Source organism: Kogia breviceps, chromosome 7 (assembly GCF_026419965.1).
Source record: "Kogia breviceps isolate mKogBre1 chromosome 7, mKogBre1 haplotype 1, whole genome shotgun sequence".
In the NCBI taxonomy this organism is placed as follows: domain Eukaryota; kingdom Metazoa; phylum Chordata; class Mammalia; order Artiodactyla; family Physeteridae; genus Kogia; species Kogia breviceps.
This window is the reverse complement of record NC_081316.1, coordinates 88917650-88941094: the sequence shown is the minus strand read 5'-3', so window position 1 is coordinate 88941094 and position 23445 is coordinate 88917650.

Genomic DNA, 23445 nt, shown 5'->3' with positions numbered 1-23445 from the left:
CCAACCCTGACCCTGAAACCTAAGCCTAAACGGAAGACTGAACCCTGAGGACTACCCTAACTATAAGCCGTGCCCTGCAACGCACACGCCCCCAAACACGTATCCCTACCCCAATCTCGACCCTAGGCCTCACCGGGAGCCTAAATCTAACCTTAGCTCCAAACCTGACCTTGAAACCTAAGCATGAACCGCGGCCTGAACCCTGAGGTTTAACCTAACGATCAGCCGTGCCCTGCAATGCACACGCCCCCTAACACGTATCCGTACCCCAATCTCGACCCTAAGCCTCATCGGAATCCTAACCCTAACCCTAGCTCCAACCCTGACCCTGAATGCTACGCATCACCTGCAGCCTGAACCCTGAGGCCTACGCTAAGGATAAGCCGCGCCCTGCAACGAAAACGCCCCCTAACACCTATCCGTACCCCAGATTCGAACCTAGGCCTAACCGGGAGCCTTACCCTAACCCTAAGTCCAAGCCTGACCCTGAACAATAAACCTCACCTGCAGCCTGAACCCTGAGGGCTACCCTAACGATAAACCACGCCCTGCAAAAACAACGCCCCCTAACACATATCCGTACCCCAATCTCGACCCTAGGCCTCACCAGGACCCTAACACTAACCCTAACTCGAACCCTTATCCTAAACACTAAGCCTCACCTGCAGCCACAACCCTCATCCCTACCCTAACGATAAGCCGCGCCCTGCAACACACACACCCCTAACACGTATCCGTACCCCAATCTCGACCCTAGGCCTCACCGGGAGCCAAACGCTAACGCTAGCTCCAACCCAGACCCTGAACCCTAAGCCTCACAGGACGACTGAACCCTGAGGCCTACACTAACGATAAGCCGCGCCCTGCAACGCACAAGCCCCATAGCACGTATCCATACCCCAATCTCGACCCGAAGCCTCACCGGGAGCCTAACCCTAACCGTAGCTCCAACTCTGACCCTGAACCTTAAGCCTCACCCGCAGCCTGAACCCTGAGGCCTCCGCTAACGATAAGCCACTCCCTGCAACGAACACGCCCCCTAACACGTATCCGTACCCCAATCTCTGCCCTTAGCCTCACCGGAAGCCTAACCCTAACCCTAGCACCAACTCTCACCCTGAACAGTAATCCTCACCGGCAGCCTGAATCCTGAGGCCTAACCTAATGATTAGCAGCGCCCTGCAATGTACACGCCCCCTAACAAGTATCCGTACCCCAATCTCGACCCTAGGCCTCACCGGGGGCATAACCCTAACCCGAGCACCAACCCTGACCCGGAAACCTAAGCCTCATCCGCAGCCTGAACCCTGAGGCCTACTCTAATGATAAGCCGTGCCGTGCAACTCACACGCCCCCTTACACGTATCCGTACACCAATCTCGACCCTAGGCCTCACCGGGAGCCTAACGCTAACCCTAGCTCCAACCCTGACCCTGAAAGCTAAGCCTAAACGGAAGACTGAACCCTGAGGACTACCCTAACTATAAGCCGTGCCCTGCAACGCACACGCCCCCAAACACGTATCCCTACCCCAATCTCGACCCTAGGCCTCACCGGGAGCCTAAATCTAACCTTAGCTCCAAACCTGACCTTGAAACCTAAGCATGAACCGCGGCCTGAACCCTGAGGTTTAACCTAACAATCAGCCGTGCCCTGCAATGCACACGCCCCCTAACACGTATCCGTACCCCAATCTCGACCCTAAGCCTCACCGGAATCCTAACCCTAACCCTAGCTCCAACCCTGACCCTGAACGCTACGCATCACCTGCAGCCTGAACCCTGAGGCCTACGCTAAGGATAAGCCGCGCCCTGCAATGAAAACGCCCCCTAACACCTATCCGTACCCCAGTCTCGAACCTAGGCCTCACTGGGAGCCTTACCCTAACCCTAAGTCCAAGCCTGACCCTGAACAATAAACCTCACCTGCATCCTGAACCCTGAGGCCTACCCTAACGATAAACCACGCCCTGCAAAAACAACGCCCCCTAACACATATCCGTACCCCAATCTCGACCCTAGGCCTCACCAGGAGCCTAACCCTAACCCTAACTCGAACCCTTATCCTTAACACTAAGCCTCACCCGCAGCCACAACCCTCAGCCCTACCCTAACGATAAGCCGCGCCCTGTAACACACACACCCCTAACACGAATCCGTACCCCAATCTCGACCCTAGGCTTCACCGGGAGCCTAACCCTAACCCTAGCTCCAAGCCTGAACCTGAACAATAAACCTCACCTGCAGCCTGAACCCTGAGGCCTACCCTAACGATAAACCACGCTCTGCAAAAACAACGCCCCCTAACACATATCCGTACCCCAATCTCGACCCTAGGCCTCACCAGGAGCCTAACCCTAACCCTAACTCGAACCCTTATCCTTAACACTAAGCCTCACCCGCAGCCACAACCCTCAGCCCTTCCCTAACGATAAGCCGCGCCCTGCAACACACACCCCCCTAACACGTATCCGTACCCCAATCTCGACCCGAGGCCTCACCGGGAGCCAAACGCTAACGCTAGCTCCAACCCAGACCCTGAACCCTAAGCTTCACAGGACGACTGAACCCTAAGGCCTACACTAACAATAAGCCGCGCCCTGCAACGCACAAGCCCCATAGCACGTATCCAAACCCCAATCTCGACCCGAAGCCTCACCGGGAGCCTAACCCTAACCGTAGCTCCAACTCTGACCCTGAACCGTAAGCCTCACCCGCAGCCTGAACCCTGAGGCCTCCGCTAACGATAAGCCACTCCCTGCAACGAACACGCCCCCTAACATGTATCCGTACCCCAATCTCGGCCCTTAGCCTCACCGGAAGCCTAACCCTAACCCTAGCACCAACTCTCACCCTGAACAGTAATCCTCACCTGCAGCCTGAATCCTGAGGCCTAACCTAATGATTAGCGGCGCCCTGCAATGTACACGCCCCCTAACAAGTATCCGTACCCCAATCTCGACCCTAGGCCTCACCGGGAGCCTAACCCTAACCCGAGCACCAACCCTGACCCGGAAACCTAAGCCTCATCCGCAGCCTGAACCCTGAGGCCTACTCTAATGATAAGCCGTGCCGTGCACCTCACACGCCCCCTTACACGTATCCGTACACCAATCTCGACCCTAGGCCTCACCGGGAGCCTAACGCTAACCCTAGCTCCAACCCTGACCCTGAAACCTAAGCCTAAACGGAAGACTGAACCCTGAGGACTACCCTAACTATAAGCCGTGCCCTGCAACGCACACGCCCCCAAACACGTATCCCTACCCCAATCTCGACCCTAGGCCTCACCGGGAGCCTAAATCTAACCTTAGCTCCAAACCTGACCTTGAAACCTAAGCATGAACCGCGGCCTGAACCCTGAGGTTTAACCTAACGATCAGCCGTGCCCTGCAATGCACACGCCCCCTAACACGTATCCGTACCCCAATCTCGACCCTAAGCCTCACCGGAATCCTAACCCTAACCCTAGCTCCAACCCTGACCCTGAACGCTACGCATCACCTGCAGCCTGAACCCTGAGGCCTACGCTAAGGATAAGCCGCGCCCTGCAACGAAAACGCCCCCTAACACCTATCCGTACCCCACTCTCGAACCTAGGCCTCACTGGGAGCCTTACCCTAACCCTAAGTCCAAGCCTGACCCTGAACAATAAACCTCACCTGCAGCCTGAACCCTGAGGCCTACCCTAAGGATAAACCACGCCCTGCAAAAACAACGCCCCCTAACACATATCCGTACCCCAATCTCGACCCTAGGCCTCACCAGGAGCCTAACCCTAACCCTAACTCGAACCCTTATCCTTAACACTAAGCCTCACCCGCAGCCACAACCCTCAGCCCTACCCTAACGATAAGCCGCGCCCTGCAACACACACCCCCCTAACACGTATCCGTACCCCAATCTCGACCCTAGGCCTCACCGGGAGCCAAACGCTAACGCTAGCTCCAACCCAGACCCTGAACCCTAAGCCTCACAGGACGACTGAACCCTGAGGCCTACACTAACGATAAGCCGCGCCCTGCAACGCACAAGCCCCATAGCACGTATCCATACCCCAATCTCGACCCGAAGCCTCACCGGGAGCCTAACCCTAACCGTAGCTCCAACTCTGACCCTGAAACGTAAGCCTCACCCGCAGCCTGAACCCTGAGGCCTCCGCTAACGATAAGCCACTCCCTGCAACGAACACGCCCCCTAACATGTATCCGTACCCCAATCTCGGCCCTTAGCCTCACCGGAAGCCTAACCCTAACCCTAGCACCAACTCTCACCCTGAACAGTAATCCTCACCTGCAGCCTGAATCCTGAGGCCTAACCTAATGATTAGCGGCGCCCTGCAATGTACACGCCCCCTAACAAGTATCCGTACCCCAATCTCGACCCTAGGCCTCACCGGGAGCCTAACCCTAACCCGAGCACCAACCCTGACCCGGAAACCTAAGCCTCATCCGCAGCCTGAACCCTGAGGCCTACTCTAATGATAAGCCGTGCCATGCAACTCACACGCCCCCTTACACGTATCCGTACACCAATCTCGACCCTAGGCCTCACCGGGAGCCTAACGCTTACCCTAGCTCCAACCCTGACCCTGAAACCTAAGCCTAAACGGAAGACTGAACCCTGAGGACTACCCTAACTATAAGCCGTGCCCTGCAACGCACACGCCCCCAAACACGTTTCCCTACCCCAATCTCGACCCTAGGCCTCACCGGGAGCCTAAATCTAACCTTAGCTCCAAACCTGACCTTGAAACCTAAGCATGAACCGCGGCCTGAACCGTGAGGTTTAACCTAACGATCAGCCGTGCCCTGCAATGCACACGTCCCCTAACACGTATCCGTACCCCAATCTCGACCCTAAGCCTCACCGGAATCCTAACCCTAACCCTAGCTCCAACCCTGACCCTGAACGCTACGCATCACCTGCAGCCTGAACCCTGAGGCCTACGGTAAGGATAAGCCGCGCCCTGCAATGAAAACGCCCCCTAACACCTATCCGTACCCCAGTCTCGAACCTAGGCCTCACTGGGAGCCTTACCCTAACCCTAAGTCCAAGCCTGACCCTGAACAATAAACCTCACCTGCATCCTGAACCCTGAGGCCTACCCTAACGATAAACCACGCCCTGCAAAAACAACGCCCCCTAACACATATCCGTACCCCAATCTCGACCCTAGGCCTCACCAGGAGCCTAACCCTAACCCTAACTCGAACCCTTATCCTTAACACTAAGCCTCACCCGCAGCCACAACCCTCAGCCCTACCCTAACGATAAGCCGCGCCCTGTAACACCCACACCCATAACACGAATCCGTACCCCAATCTCGACCCTAGGCCTCACCGGGAGCCTAAGCCTAACCCTAGCTCCAAGCCTGAACCTGAACAATAAACCTCACCTGCAGCCTGAACCCTGAGGCCTACCCTAACGATAAACCACGCTCTGCAAAAACAACGCCCCCTAACACATATCCGTACCCCAATCTCGACCCTAGGCCTCACCAGGAGCCTAACCCTAACCCTAACTCGAACCCTTATCCTTAACACTAAGCCTCACCCGCAGCCACAACCCTCAGCCCTTCCCTAACGATAAGCCGCGCCCTGCAACACACACCCCCCTAACATGTATCCGTACCCCAATCTCGACCCTAGGCCTCACCGGGAGCCAAACGCTAACGCTAGCTCCAACCCAGACCCTGAACCCTAAGCTTCACAGGACGACTGAACCCTAAGGCCTACACTAACGATAAGCCGCGCCCTGCAACGCACAAGCCCCATAGCACGTATCCAAACCCCAATCTCGACCCGAAGCCTCACCGGGAGCCTAACCCTAACCGTAGCTCCAACTCTGACCCTGAACCGTCAGCCTCACCCGCAGCCTGAACCCTGAGGCCTCCGCTAACGATAAGCCACTCCCTGCAACGAACACGCCCCCTAACATGTATCCGTACCCCAATCTCGTCCCTTAGCCTCACTGGAAGCCTAACCCTAACCCTAGCACCAACTCTCACCCTGAACAGTAATCCTCACCTGCAGCCTGAATCCTGAGGCCTAACCTAATGATTAGCGGCGCCCTGCAATGTACACGCCCCCTAACAAGTATCCGTACCCCAATCTCGACCCTAGGCCTCACCGGGAGCCTAACCCTAACCCGAGCACCAACCCTGACCCGGAAACCTAAGCCTCATCCACAGCCTGATCCCTGAGGCCTACTCTAATGATAAGACGTGCCGTGCACCTCACACGCCCCCTTACACGTATCCGTACACCAATCTCGACCCTAGGCCTCACCGGGAGCCTAACGCTAACCCTAGCTCCAACCCTGACCCTGAAACCTAAGCCTAAACGGAAGACTGAACCCTGAGGACTACCCTAACTATAAGCCGTGCCCTGCAACGCACACGCCCCCAAACACGTATCCCTACCCCAATCTCGACCCTAGGCCTCACCGGGAGCCTAAATCTAACCTTAGCTCCAAACCTGACCTTGAAACCTAAGCATGAACCGCGGCCTGAACCCTGAGGTTTAACCTAACAATCAGCCGTGCCCTGCAATGCACACGCCCCCTAACACGTATCCGTACCCCAATCTCGACCCTAAGCCTCACCGGAATCCTAACCCTAACCCTAGCTCCAATCCTGACCCTGAACGCTACGCATCACCTGCAGCCTGAACCCTGAGGCCTACGCTAAGGATAAGCCGCGCCCTGCAACGAAAACGCCCCCTAACACCTATCCGTACCCCACTCTCGAACCTAGGCCTCACTGGGAGCCTTACCCTAACCCTAAGTCCAAGCCTGACCCTGAACAATAAACCTCACCTGCAGCCTGAACCCTGAGGCCTACCCTAAGGATAAACCACGCCCTGCAAAAACAACGCCCCCTAACACATATCCGTACCCCAATCTCGACCCTAGGCCTCACCAGGAGCCTAACCCTAACCCTAACTCGAACCCTTATCCTTAACACTAAGCCTCACCCGCAGCCACAACCCTCAGCCCTACCCTAACGATAAGCCGCGCCCTGCAACACACACACCCCTAACACGTATCCGTACCCCAATCTCGACCCTAGGCCTCACCGGGAGCCAAACGCTAACGCTAGCTCCAACCCAGACCCTGAACCCTAAGCCTCACAGGACGACTGAACCCTGAGGCCTACATTAACGATAAGCCGCGCCCTGCAACGCACAAGCCCCATAGCACGTATCCATACCCCAATCTCGACCCGAAGCCTCACCGGGAGCCTAACCCTAACCGTAGCTCCAACTCTGACCCTGAACCGTAAGCCTCACCCGCAGCCTGAACCCTGAGGCCTCCGCTAACGATAAGCCACTCCCTGCAATGAACACGCCCCCTAACACGTATCCGTACCCCAATCTCGGCCCTTAGCCTCACCGGAAGCCTAACCCTAACCCTAGCACCAACTCTCACCCTGAACAGTAATCCTCACCTGCAGCCTGAATCCTGAGGCCTAACCTAATGATTAGCGGCGCCCTGCAATGTACACGCCCCCTAACAAGTATCCGTACCCCAATCTCGACCCTAGGCCTCACCGGGAGCCTAACCCTAACCCGAGCACCAACCCTGACCCGGAAACCTAAGCCTCATCCGCAGCCTGAACCCTGAGGCCTACTCTAATGATAAGCCGTGCCGTGCAACTCACACGCCCCCTTACACGTATCCGTACACCAATCTCGACCCTAGGCCTCACCGGGAGCCTAACGCTAACCCTAGCTCCAACCCTGACCCTGAAACCTAAGCCTAAACGGAAGACTGAACCCTGAGGACTACCCTAACTATAAGCCGTGCCCTGCAACGCACACGCCCCCAAACACGTATCCCTACCCCAATCTCGACCCTAGGCCTCACCGGGAGCCTAAATCTAACCTTAGCTCCAAACCTGACCTTGAAACCTAAGCATGAACCGCGGCCTGAACCCTGAGGTTTAACCTAACGATCAGCCGTGCCCTGCAATGCACACGCCCCCTAACACGTATCCGTACCCCAATCTCGACCCTAAGCCTCACCGGAATCCTAACCCTAACCCTAGCTCCAACCCTGACCCTGAACGCTACGCATCACCTGCAGCCTGAACCCTGAGGCCTACGCTAAGTATAAGCCGCGCCCTGCAACGAAAATGCCCCCTAGCACCTATCCGTACCCCAGTCTCGAACCTAGGCCTCACTGGGAGCCTTACCCTAACCCTAAGTCCAAGCCTGACCCTGAACAATAAACCTCACCTGCAGCCTGAACCCTGAGGCCTACCCTAACGATAAACCACGCCCTGCAAAAACAACGCCCCCTAACACATATCCGTACCCCAATCTCGACCCTAGGCCTCACCAGGAGCCTAACCCTAACCCTAACTCGAACCCTTATCCTTAACACTAAGCCTCACCCGCAGCCACAACCCTCAGCCCTACCCTAACGATAAGCGGCGCCCTGCAACACACACCCGCCTAACACGTATCCGTACCCCAATCTCGACCCTAGGCCTCACCGGGAGCCAAACGCTAACGCTAGCTCCAACCCAGACCCTGAACCCTAAGCCTCACAGGACGACTGAACCCTGAGGCCTACACTAACGATAAGCCGCGCCCTGCAACGCGCAAGCCCCATAGCACGTATCCATACCCCAATCTCGACCCGAAGCCTCACCGGGAGCCTAACCCTAACCGTAGCTCCAACTCTGACCCTGAACCGTAAGCCTCACCCGCAGCCTGAACCCTGAGGCCTCCGCTAACGATAAGCCACTCCCTGCAACGAACACGCCGCCTAACACGTATCCGTACCCCAATCTCTGCCCTTAGCCTCACCGGAAGCCTAACCGTAACCCTAGCACCAACTCTCACCCTGAACAGTAATCCTCACCTGCAGCCTGAATCCTGAGGCCTAACCTAATGATTAGCGGCGCCCTGCAATGTACACGCCCCCTAACAAGTATCCATACCCCAATCTCGACCCTAGGCCTCACCGGGAGCCTAACCCTAACCCTAGCTCCAACCCTGACCCTGAAACCTAAGCCTAAACGGAAGACTGAACCCTGAGGACTACCCTAACTATAAGCCGTGCCCTGCAACGCACACGCCCCCAAACACGTATCCCTACCCCAATCTCGACCCTAGGCCTCACCGGGAGCCTAAATCTAACCTTAGCTCCAAACCTGACCTTGAAACCTAAGCATGAACCGCGGCCTGAACCCTGAGGTTTAACCTAACGATCAGCCGTGCCCTGCAATGCACACGCCCCCTAACACGTATCCGTACCCCAATCTCGACCCTAAGCCTCATCGGAATCCTAACCCTAACCCTAGCTCCAACCCTGACCCTGAATGCTACGCATCACCTGCAGCCTGAACCCTGAGGCCTACGCTAAGGATAAGCCGCGCCCTGCAACGAAAACGCCCCCTAACACCTATCCGTACCCCAGATTCGAACCTAGGCCTAACCGGAAGCCTTACCCTAACCCTAAGTCCAAGCCTGACCCTGAACAATAAACCTCACCTGCAGCCTGAACCCTGAGGGCTACCCTAACGATAAACCACGCCCTGCAAAAACAACGCCCCCTAACACATATCCGTACCCCAATCTCGACCCTAGGCCTCACCAGGACCCTAACACTAACCCTAACTCGAACCCTTATCCTAAACACTAAGCCTCACCTGCAGCCACAACCCTCATCCCTACCCTAACGATAAGCCGCGCCCTGCAACACACACACCCCTAACACGTATCCGTACCCCAATCTCGACCCTAGGCCTCACCGGGAGCCAAACGCTAACGCTAGCTCCAACCCAGACCCTGAACCCTAAGCCTCACAGGACGACTGAACCCTGAGGCCTACACTAACGATAAGCCGCGCCCTGCAACGCACAAGCCCCATAGCACGTATCCATACCCCAATCTCGACCCGAAGCCTCACCGGGAGCCTAACCCTAACCGTAGCTCCAACTCTGACCCTGAACCTTAAGCCTCACCCGCAGCCTGAACCCTGAGGCCTCCGCTAACGATAAGCCACTCCCTGCAACGAACACGCCCCCTAACACGTATCCGTACCCCAATCTCTGCCCTTAGCCTCACCGGAAGCCTAACCCTAACCCTAGCACCAACTCTCACCCTGAACAGTAATCCTCACCGGCAGCCTGAATCCTGAGGCCTAACCTAATGATTAGCAGCGCCCTGCAATGTACACGCCCCCTAACAAGTATCCGTACCCCAATCTCGACCCTAGGCCTCACCGGGGGCATAACCCTAACCCGAGCACCAACCCTGACCCGGAAACCTAAGCCTCATCCGCAGCCTGAACCCTGAGGCCTACTCTAATGATAAGCCGTGCCGTGCAACTCACACGCCCCCTTACACGTATCCGTACACCAATCTCGACCCTAGGCCTCACCGGGAGCCTAACGCTAACCCTAGCTCCAACCCTGACCCTGAAAGCTAAGCCTAAACGGAAGACTGAACCCTGAGGACTACCCTAACTATAAGCCGTGCCCTGCAACGCACACGCCCCCAAACACGTATCCCTACCCCAATCTCGACCCTAGGCCTCACCGGGAGCCTAAATCTAACCTTAGCTCCAAACCTGACCTTGAAACCTAAGCATGAACCGCGGCCTGAACCCTGAGGTTTAACCTAACAATCAGCCGTGCCCTGCAATGCACACGCCCCCTAACACGTATCCGTACCCCAATCTCGACCCTAAGCCTCACCGGAATCCTAACCCTAACCCTAGCTCCAACCCTGACCCTGAACGCTACGCATCACCTGCAGCCTGAACCCTGAGGCCTACGCTAAGGATAAGCCGCGCCCTGCAATGAAAACGCCCCCTAACACCTATCCGTACCCCAGTCTCGAACCTAGGCCTCACTGGGAGCCTTACCCTAACCCTAAGTCCAAGCCTGACCCTGAACAATAAACCTCACCTGCATCCTGAACCCTGAGGCCTACCCTAACGATAAACCACGCCCTGCAAAAACAACGCCCCCTAACACATATCCGTACCCCAATCTCGACCCTAGGCCTCACCAGGAGCCTAACCCTAACCCTAACTCGAACCCTTATCCTTAACACTAAGCCTCACCCGCAGCCACAACCCTCAGCCCTACCCTAACGATAAGCCGCGCCCTGTAACACACACACCCCTAACACGAATCCGTACCCCAATCTCGACCCTAGGCTTCACCGGGAGCCTAACCCTAACCCTAGCTCCAAGCCTGAACCTGAACAATAAACCTCACCTGCAGCCTGAACCCTGAGGCCTACCCTAACGATAAACCACGCTCTGCAAAAACAACGCCCCCTAACACATATCCGTACCCCAATCTCGACCCTAGGCCTCACCAGGAGCCTAACCCTAACCCTAACTCGAACCCTTATCCTTAACACTAAGCCTCACCCGCAGCCACAACCCTCAGCCCTACCCTAACGATAAGCCGCGCCCTGCAACACACACCCCCCTAACACGTATCCGTACCCCAATCTCGACCCTAGGCCTCACCGGGAGCCAAACGCTAACGCTAGCTCCAACCCAGACCCTGAACCCTAAGCTTCACAGGACGACTGAACCCTAAGGCCTACACTAACGATAAGCCGCGCCCTGCAACGCACAAGCCCCATAGCACGTATCCAAACCCCAATCTCGACCCGAAGCCTCACCAGGAGCCTAACCCTAACCGTAGCTCCAACTCTGACCCTGAACCGTAAGCCTCACCCGCAGCCTGAACCCTGAGGCCTCCGCTAACGATAAGCCACTCCCTGCAACGAACACGCCCCCTAACATGTATCCGTACCCCAATCTCGGCCCTTAGCCTCACCGGAAGCCTAAACCTAACCCTAGCACCAACTCTCACCCTGAACAGTAATCCTCACCTGCAGCCTGAATCCTGAGGCCTAACCTAATGATTAGCGGCGCCCTGCAATGTACACGCCCCCTAACAAGTATCCGTACCCCAATCTCGACCCTAGGCCTCACCGGGAGCCTAACCCTAACCCGAGCACCAACCCTGACCCGGAAACCTAAGCCTCATCCGCAGCCTGAACCCTGAGGCCTACTCTAATGATAAGCCGTGCCCTGCAACTCACACGCCCCCTTACACGTATCCGTACACCAATCTCGACCCTAGGCCTCACCGGGAGCCTAACGCTAACCCTAGCTCCAACCCTGACCCTGAAACCTAAGCCTAAACGGAAGACTGAACCCTGAGGACTACCCTAACTATAAGCCGTGCCCTGCAACACACACGCCCCCAAACACGTATCCCTACCCCAATCTCGACCCTAGGCCTCACCGGGAGCCTAAATCTAACCTTAGCTCCAAACCTGACCTTGAAACCTAAGCATGAACCGCGGCCTGAACCCTGAGGTTTAACCTAACGATCAGCCGTGCCCTGCAATGCACACGCCCCCTAACACGTATCCGTACCCCAATCTCGACCCTAAGCCTCACCGGAATCCTAACCCTAACCCTAGCTCCAACCCTGACCCTGAATGCTACGCATCACCTGCAGCCTGAACCCTGAGGCCTACGCTAAGGATAAGCCGCGCCCTGCAACGAAAACGCCCCCTAACACCTATCCGTACCCCAGATTCGAACCTAGGCCTAACCGGGAGCCTTACCCTAACCCTAAGTCCAAGCCTGACCCTGAACAATAAACCTCACCTGCAGCCTGAACCCTGAGGCCTACCCTAACGATAAACCACGCCCTGCAAAAACAACGACCCCTAACACATATCCGTACCCCAATCTCGACCCTAGGCCTCACCAGGAGCCTAACCCTAACCCTAACTCGAACCCTTATCCTTAACACTAAGCCACACCCGCAGCCACAACCCTCAGCCCTACCCTAACGATAAGCCGCGCCCTGCAACACACACCCCCCTAACACATATCCGTACCCCAATCTCGACCCTAGGCCTCACCGGGAGCCTAACACTAACCCTAGCTCCAAGCCTGACACTGAACAATAAACCTCACCTGCAGCCTGAACCCTGAGGCCTACCCTAACGATAAACCACGCCCTGCAAAAACAACGCCCCCTAACACATATCCGTACCCCAATCTCGACCCTAGGCCTCACCAGGACCCTAACCCTAACCCTAACTCGAACCCTTATCCTTAACACTAAGCCTCACCCGCAGCCACAACCCTCAGCCCTACCCTAACGATAAGCCGCGCCCTGCAACACACACCCCCCTAACACGTATCCGTACCCCAATCTCGACCCTAGGCCTCACCGGGAGCCAAACGCTAACGCTAGCTCCAACCCAGACCCTGAACCCTAAGCCTCACAGGACGACTGAACCCTGAGGCCTACACTAACGATAAGCCGCGCCCTGCAACGCACAAGCCCCATAGCACGTATCCATACCCCAATCTCGACCCGAAGCCTCACCGGGAGCCTAACCCTAACCGTAGCTCCAACTCTGACCCTGAACCGTAAGCCTCACCCGCAGCCTGAACCCTGAGGCCTCCGCTAACGATAAGCCACTCCCTGCAACGAACACGCCCCCTAACACGTATCCGTACCCCAATCTCTGCCCTTAGCCTCACCGGAAGCCTAACCCTAACCCTAACACCAACTCTCACCCTGAACAGTAATCCTCACCTGCAGCCTGAATCCTGAGGCCTAACCTAATGATTAGCGGCGCCCTGCAATGTACACGCCCCCTAACAAGTATCCGTACCCCAATCTCGACCCTAGGCCTCACCGGGAGCCTAACCCTAACCCGAGCACCAACCCTGACCCGGAAACCTAAGCCTCATCCGCAGCCTGAGCCCTGAGGCCTACTCTAATGATAAGCCGTGCCGTGCAACTCACACGCCCCCTTACACGTATCCGTACACCAATCTCGACCCTAGGCCTCACCGGGAGCCTAACGCTAACCCTAGCTCCAACCCTGACCCTGAAACCTAAGCCTAAACGGAAGACTGAACCCTGAGGACTACCCTAACTATAAGCCGTGCCCTGCAACGCACACGCCCCCAAACACGTATCCCTACCCCAATCTCGACCCTAGGCCTCACCGGGAGCCTAAATCTAACCTTAGCTCCAAACCTGACCTTGAAACCTAAGCATGAACCGCGGCCTGAACCCTGAGGTTTAACCTAACGATCAGCCGTGCCCTGCAATGCACACGCCCCCTAACACGTATCCGTACCCCAATCTCGACCCTAAGCCTCACCGGAATCCTAACCCTAACCCTAGCTCCAACCCTGACCCTGAACGCTACGCATCACCTGCAGCCTGAACCCTGAGGCCTACGCTAAGGATAAGCCGCGCCCTGCAATGAAAACGCCCCCTAACACCTATCCGTACCCCAGTCTCGAACCTAGGCCTCACTGGGAGCCTTACCCTAACCCTAAGTCCAAGCCTGACCCTGAACAATAAACCTCACCTGCATCCTGAACCCTGAGGCCTACCCTAACGATAAACCACGCCCTGCAAAAACAACGCCCCCTAACACATATCCGTACCCCAATCTCGACCCTAGGCCTCACCAGGAGCCTAACCCTAACCCTAACTCGAACCCTTATCCTTAACACTAAGCCTCACCCGCAGCCACAACCCTCAGCCCTACCCTAACGATAAGCCGCGCCCTGTAACACACACACCCCTAACACGAATCCGTACCCCAATCTCGACCCTAGGCCTCACCGGGAGCCTAACCCTAACCCTAGCTCCAAGCCTGAACCTGAACAATAAACCTCACCTGCAGCCTGAACCCTGAGGCCTACCCTAACGATAAACCACGCCCTGCAAAAACAACGCCCCCTAACACATATCCGTACCCCAATCTCGACCCTAGGCCTCACCAGGAGCCTAACCCTAACCCTAACTCGAACCCTTATCCTTAACACTAAGCCTCAACCGCAGCCACAACCCTCAGCCCTACCCTAACGATAAGCCGCGCCCTGCAACACACACCCCCCTAACACGTATCCGTACCCCAATCTCGACCCTAGGCCTCACCGGGAGCCAAACGCTAACGCTAGCTCCAACCCAGACCCTGAACCCTAAGCCTCACAGGACGACTGAACCCTGAGGCCTACACTAACGATAAGCCGCGCCCTGCAACGCACAAGCCCCATAGCACGTATCCATACCCCAATCTCGACCCGAAGCCTCACCGGGAGCCTAACCCTAACCGTAGCTCCAACTCTGACCCTGAACCGTAAGCCTCACCCGCAGCCTGAACCCTGAGGCCTCCGCTAACGATAAGCCACTCCCTGCAACGAACACGCCCCCTAACATGTATCCGTACCCCAATCTCGGCCCTTAGCCTCACCGGAAGCCTAACCCTAACCCTAGCACCAACTCTCACCCTGAACAGTAATCCTCACCTGCAGCCTGAATCCTGAGGCCTAACCTAATGATTAGCGGCGCCCTGCAATGTACACGCCCCCTAACAAGTATCCGTACCCCAATCTCGACCCTAGGCCTCACCGGGAGCCTAACCCTAACCCGAGCACCAACCCTGACCCGGAAACCTAAGCCTCATCCGCAGCCTGAACCCTGAGGCCTACTCTAATGATAAGCCGTGCCGTGCAACTCACACGCCCCCTTACACGTATCCGTACACCAATCTCGACCCTAGGCCTCACCGGGAGCCTAACGCTAACCCTAGCTCCAACCCTGACCCTGAAACCTAAGCCTAAATGGAAGACTGAACCCTGAGGACTACCCTAACTATAAGCCGTGCCCAGCAACGCACACGCCCCCAAACACGTTTCCCTACCCCAATCTCGACCCTAGGCCTCACCGGGAGCCTAAATCTAACCTTAGCTCCAAACCTGACCTTGAAACCTAAGCATGAACCGCGGCCTGAACCCTGAGGTTTAACCTAACGATCAGCCGTGCCCTGCAATGCACACGCCCCCTAACACGTATCCGTACCCCAATCTCGACCCTAAGCCTCACCGGAATCCTAACCCTAACCCTAGCTCCAACCCTGACCCTGAACGCTACGCATCACCTGCAGCCTGAACCCTGAGGCCTACGCTAAGGATAAGCCGCGCCCTGCAATGAAAACGCCCCCTAACACCTATCCGTACCCCAGTCTCGAACCTAGGCCTCACTGGGAGCCTTACCCTAACCCTAAGTCCAAGCCTGACCCTGAACAATAAACCTCACCTGCATCCTGAACCCTGAGGCCTACCCTAACGATAAACCACGCCCTGCAAAAACAACGCCCCCTAACACATATCCGTACCCCAATCTCGACCCTAGGCCTCACCAGGAGCCTAACCCTAACCCTAACTCGAACCCTTATCCTTAACACTAAGCCTCACCCGCAGCCACAACCCTCAGCCCTACCCTAACGATAAGCCGCGCCCTGTAACACACACACCCCTAACACGAATCCGTACCCCAATCTCGACCCTAGGCCTCACCGGGAGCCTAACCCTAACCCTAGCTCCAAGCCTGAACCTGAACAATAAACCTCACCTGCAGCCTGAACCCTGAGGCCTACCCTAACGATAAACCACGCTCTGCAAAAACAACGCCCCCTAACACATATCCGTACCCCAATCTCGACCCTAGGCCTCACCAGGAGCCTAACCCTAACCCTAACTCGAACCCTTATCCTTAACACTAAGCCTCACCCGCAGCCACAACCCTCAGCCCTTCCCTAACGATAAGCCGCGCCCTGCAACACACACCCCCTAACACGTATCCGTACCCCAATCTCGACCCTAGGCCTCACCGGGAGCCAAACGCTAACGCTAGCTCCAAGCCAGACCCTGAACCCTAAGCCTCACAGGACGACTGAACCCTCAGGCCTACACTAACGATAAGCCGGGCCCTGCAACGCACAAGCCCCCTAACATGTATCCAAACCCCAATCTCGACCCGAAGCCTCACCGGGAGCCTAACCCTAACCGTAGCTCCAACTCTGACCCTGAACCGTAAGCCTCACCCGCAGCCTGAACCCTGAGGCCTCCGCTAACGATAAGCCACTCCCTGCAACGAACACGCCCCCTAACATGTATCCGTACCCCAATCTCGGCCCTTAGCCTCACCGGAAGCCTAACCCTAACCCTAGCACCAACTCTCACCCTGAACAGTAATCCTCACCTGCAGCCTGAATCCTGAGGCCTAACCTAATGATTAGCGGCGCCCTGCAATGTACACGCCCCCTAACAAGTATCCGTACCCCAATCTCGACCCTAGGCCTCACCGGGAGCCTAACCCTAACCCGAGCACCAACCCTGACCCGGAAACCTAAGCCTCATCCGCAGCCTGAACCCTGAGGCCTACTCTAATGATAAGCCGTGCCGTGCAACTCACACGCCCCCTTACACGTATCCGTACACCAATCTCGACCCTAGGCCTCACCGGGAGCCTAACGCTAACCCTAGCTCCAACCCTGACCCTGAAACCTAAGCCTAAACGGAAGACTGAACCCTGAGGACTACCCTAACTATAAGCCGTGCCCTGCAACGCACACGCCCCCAAACACGTATCCCTACCCCAATCTCGACCCTAGGCCTCACCGGGAGCCTAAATCTAACCTTAGCTCCAAACCTGACCTTGAAACCTAAGCATGAACCGCGGCCTGAACCCTGAGGTTTAACCTAACGATCAGCCGTGCCCTGCAATGCACACGCCCCCTAACACGTATCCGTACCCCAATCTCGACCCTAAGCCTCACCGGAATCCTAACCCTAACCCTAGCTCCAACCCTGACCCTGAACGCTACGCATCACCTGCAGCCTGAACCCTGAGGCCTACGCTAAGGATAAGCCGCGCCCTGCAACGAAAACGCCCCCTAACACCTATCCGTACCCCAGTCTCGAACCTAGGCCTCACCGGGAGCCTTACCCTAACCCTAAGTCCAAGCCTGACCCTGAACAATAAACCTCACCTGCAGCCTGAACCCTGAGGCCTACCCTAAGGATAAACCACGCCCTGCAAAAACAACGCCCCCTAACACATATCCATACCCCAATCTCGACCCTAGGCCTCACCAGGAGCCTAACCCTAACCCTAACTCGAACCCTTATCCTTAACACTAAGCCTCACCCGCAGCCACAACCCTCAGCCCTACCCTAACGATAAGCCACGCCCTGCAACACACACCCGCCTAACACGTATCCGTACCCCAATCTCGACCCTAGGCCTCACCGGGAGCCAAACGCTAACGCTAGCTCCAACCCAGACCCTGAACCCTAAGCCTCACAGGACGACGGAACCCTGAGGCCTACACTAACGATAAGCCGCGCCCTGCAACGCACAAGCCCCATAGCACGTATCCATACCCCAATCTCGACCCGAAGCCTCACCGGGAGCCTAACCCTAACCGTAGCTCCAACTCTGACCCTGAACCGTAAGCCTCACCCGCAGCCTGAACCCTGAGGCCTCCGCTAACGATAAGCCACTCCCTGCAACGAACACGCCCCCTAACACGTATCCGTACCCCAATCTCTGCCCTTAGCCTCACCGGAAGCCGAACCCTAACCCTAGCACCAACTCTCACCCTGAACAGTAATCCTCACCTGCAGCCTGAATCCTGAGGCCTAACCTAATGATTAGCGGCGCCCTGCAATGTACACGCCCCCTAACAAGTATCCGTACCCCAATCTCGACCCTAGGCCTCACCGGGAGCCTAACCCTAACCCGAGCACCAACCCTGACCCGGAAACCTAAGCCTCATCCGCAGCCTGAACCCTGAGGCCTACTCTAATGATAAGCCGTGCCGTGCAACTCACACGCCCCCTTACACGTATCCGTACACCAATCTCGACCCTAGGCCTCACCGGGAGCCTAACGCTAACCCTAGCTCCAACCCTGACCCTGAAACCTAAGCCTAAACGGAAGACTGAACCCTGAGGACTACCCTAACTATAAGCCGTGCACTGCAACGCACACGCCCCCAAACACGTATCCCTACCCCAATCTCGACCCTAGGCCTCACCGGGAGACTAACCCTAACCCTAGCTCCAACCCTGACCCTGAACGCTACGCATCACCTGCAGCCTGAACCCTGAGGCCTACGCTAAGGATAAGCCACGCCCTGCAACGAAAACGCCCCCTAACACCTATCCGTACCCCAGTCTCGAACCTAGGCCTCACCGGGAGCCTTACCCTAACCCTAAGTCCAAGCCTGACCCTGAACAATAAACCTCACCTGCAGCCTGAACCCTGAGGCCTACCCTAACGATAAACCACGCCCTGCAAAAACAACGCCCCCTAACACATATCCGTACCCCAATCTCGACCCTAGGCCTCACCAGGAGCCTAACCCTAACCCTAACTCGAACCCTTATCCTTAACACTAAGCCTCACCCGCAGCCACAACCCTCAGCCCTACCCTAACGATAAGCCGCGCCCTGCAACACACACCCCCCTAACACGTATCCGTACCCCAATCTCGACCCTAGGCCTCACCGGGAGCCTAAACCTAACCCTAGCTCCAAGCCTGACCCTGAACAATAAACCTCACCTGCAGCCTGAACCCTGAGGCCTACCCTAACGATAAACCACGCTCTGCAAAAACAACGCCCCCTAACACATATCCGTACCCCAATCTCGACCCTAGGCCTCACCAGGAGCCTAACCCTAACCCTAACTCGAACCCTTATCCTTAACACTAAGCCTCACCCGCAGCCACAACCCTCAGCCCTACCCTAACGATAAGCCGCGCCCTGCAACACACACCCCCTAACACGTATCCGTACCCCAATCTCGACCCTAGGCCTCACCGGGAGCCAAACGCTAACGCTAGCTCCAACCCAGACCCTGAACCCTAAGCTTCACAGGACGACTGAACCCTAAGGCCTACACTAACGATAAGCCGCGCCCTGCAACGCACAAGCCCCATAGCACGTATCCAAACCCCAATCTCGACCCGAAGCCTCACCGGGAGCCTAACCCTAACCGTAGCTCCAACTCTGACCCTGAACCGTAAGCCTCACCCGCAGCCTGAACCCTGAGGCCTCCGCTAACGATAAGCCACTCCCTGCAACGAACACGCCCCCTAACATGTATCCGTACCCCAATCTCGGCCCTTAGCCTCACCGGAAGCCTAACCCTAACCCTAGCACCAACTCTCACCCTGAACAGTAATCCTCACCTGCAGCCTGAATCCTGAGGCCTAACCTAATGATTAGCGGCGCCCTGCAATGTACACGCCCCCTAACAAGTATCCATACCCCAATCTCGACCCTAGGCCTCACCGGGAGCCTAACCCTAACCCGAGCACCAACCCTGACCCGGAAACCTAAGCCTCATCCGCAGCCTGAACCCTGAGGCCTACTCTAATGATAAGCCGTGCCGTGCAACTCACACGCCCCCTTACACGTATCCGTACACCAATCTCGACCCTAGGCCTCACCGGGAGCCTAACGCTAACCCTAGCTCCAACCCTGACCCTGAAACCTAAGCCTAAACGGAAGACTGAACCCTGAGGACTACCCTAACTATAAGCCGTGCCCTGCAACGCACACGCCCCCAAACACGTATCCCTACCCCAATCTCGACCCTAGGCCTCACCGGGAGCCTAAATCTAACCTTAGCTCCAAACCTGACCTTGAAACCTAAGCATGAACCGCGGCCTGAACCCTGAGGTTTAACCTAACGATCAGCCGTGCCCTGCAATGCACACGCCCCCTAACACGTATCCGTACCCCAATCTCGACCCTAAGCCTCACCGGAATCCTAACCCTAACCCTAGCTCCAACCCTGACCCTGAACGCTACGCATCACCTGCAGCCTGAACCCTGAGGCCTACGCTAAGGATAAGCCGCGCCCTGCAACGAAAACCCCCCCAAACACCTATCAGTACCCCAGTCTCGAACCTAGGCCTCACCGGGAGCCTTACCCTAACCCTAAGTCCAAGCCTGACCCTGAACAATAAACCTCACCTGCAGCCTGAACCCTGAGGCCTACCCTAAGGATAAACCACGCCCTGCAAAAACAACGCCCCCTAACACATATCCGTACCCCAATCTCGACCCTAGGCCTCACCAGGAGCCTAACCCTAACCCTAACTCGAACCCTTATCCTTAACACTAAGCCTCACCCGCAGCCACAACCCTCAGCCCTACCCTAACGATAAGCCGCGCCCTGTAACACACACACCAATAACACGTATCCGTACCCCAATCTCGACCCTAGGCCTCACCGGGAGCCAAACGCTAACGCTAGCTCCAACCCAGACCCTGAACCCTAAGCTTCACAGGATGACTGAACCCTGAGTCCTACACTAACGATAAGCCACGCCCTGCAACACACAAGCCCCATAGCACGTATCCAAACCCCAATCTCGACCCGAAGCCTCACCGGGAGCCTAACCCTAACCGTAGCTCCAACTCTGACCCTGAACCGTAAGCCTCACCCGCAGCCTGAACCCTGAGGCCTCCGCTAACGATAAGCCACTCCCTGCAACGAACACGCCCCCTAACATGTATCCGTACCCCAATCTCGGCCCTTAGCCTCACCGGAAGCCTAACCCTAACCCTAGCACCAACTCTCACCCTGAACAGTAATCCTCACCTGCAGCCTGAATCCTGAGGCCTAACCTAATGATTAGCGGCGCCCTGCAATGTACACGCCCCCTAACAAGTATCCGGACCCCAATCTCGACCCTAGGCCTCACCGGGAGCCTAACCCTAACCCGAGCACCAACCCTGACCCGGAAACCTAAGCCTCATCCGCAGCCTGAACCCTGAGGCCTACTCTAATGATAAGCCGGGCCGTGCACCTCACACGCCCCCTTACACGTATCCGTACACCAATCTCGACCCTAGGCCTCACCGGGAGCCTAATGCTAACCCTAGCTCCAACCCTGACCCTGAAACCTAAGCCTAAACGGAAGACTGAACCCTGAGGACTACCCTAACTATAAGCCGTGCCCTGCAACGCACACGCCCCCAAACACGTATCCCTACCCCAATCTCGACCCTAGGCCTCACCGGGAGCCTAAATCTAACCTTAGCTCCAAACCTGACCTTGAAACCTAAGCATGAACCGCGGCCTGAACCCTGAGGTTTAACCTAACGATCAGCCGTGCCCTGCAATGCACACGCCCCCTAACACGTATCCGTACCCCAATCTCGACCCTAAGCCTCACCGGAATCCTAACCCTAACCCTAGCTCCAACCCTGACCCTGAACGCTACGCAGCACCTGCAGCCTGAACCCTGAGGCCTACGCTAAGGATAAGCCGCGCCCTGCAACGAAAACGCCCCCTAACACCTATCCGTACCCCAGTCTCGAACCTAGGCCTCACCGGGAGCCTTACCCTAACCCTAAGTCCAAGCCTGGCCCTGAACAATAAACCTCACCTGCAGCCTGAACCCTGAGGCCTACCCTAAGGATAAACCACGCCCTGCAAAAACAACGCCCCCTAACACATATCCGTACCCCAATCTCGACCCTAGGCCTCACCAGGAGCCTAACCCTAACCCTAACTCGAACCCTTATCCTTAACACTAAGCCTCACCCGCAGCCACAACCCTCAGCCCTTCCCTAACGATAAGCCACGCCCTGCAACACACACCCGCCTAACACGTATCCGTATCCCAATCTCGACCCTAGGCCTCACCGGGAGCCAAACGCTAACGCTAGCTCCAACCCAGACCCTGAACCCTAAGCCTCACAGGACGACGGAACCCTGAGGCCTACACTAACGATAAGCCGCGCCCTGCAACGCACAAGCCCCATAGCACGTATCCATACCCCAATCTCGACCCGAAGCCTCACCGGGAGACTAACCCTAACCGTAGCTCCAACTCTGACCCTGAACCGTAAGCCTCACCCGCAGCCTGAACCCTGAGGCCTCCGCTAACGATAAGCCACTCCCTGCAACGAACACGCCCCCTAACACGTATCCGTACCCCAATCTCTGCCCTTAGCCTCACCGGAAGCCGAACCCTAACCCTAGCACCAACTCTCACCCTGAACAGTAATCCTCACCTGCATCCTGAATCCTGAGGCCTAACCTAATGATTAGCGGCGCCCTGCAATGTACACGCCCCCTAACAAGTATCCGTACCCCAATCTCGACCCTAGGCCTCACCGGGAGCCTAACCCTAACCCGAGCACCAACCCTGACCCGGAAACCTAAGCCTCATCCGCAGCCTGAACCCTGAGGCCTACTCTAATGATAAGCCGTGCCGTGCAACTCACACGCCCCCTTACACGTATCCGTACACCAATCTCGACCCTAGGCCTCACCGGGAGCCTAACGCTAACCCTAGCTCCAACCCTGACCCTGAAACCTAAGCCTAAACGGAAGACTGAACCCTGAGGACTACCCTAACTATAAGCCGTGCCCTGCAACGCACACGCCCCCAAACACGTATCCCTACCCCAATCTCGACCCTAGGCCTCACCGGGAGACTAACCCTAACCCTAGCTCCAACCCTGACCCTGAACGCTACGCATCACCTGCAGCCTGAACCCTGAGGCCTACGCTAAGGATAAGCCACGCCCTGCAACGAAA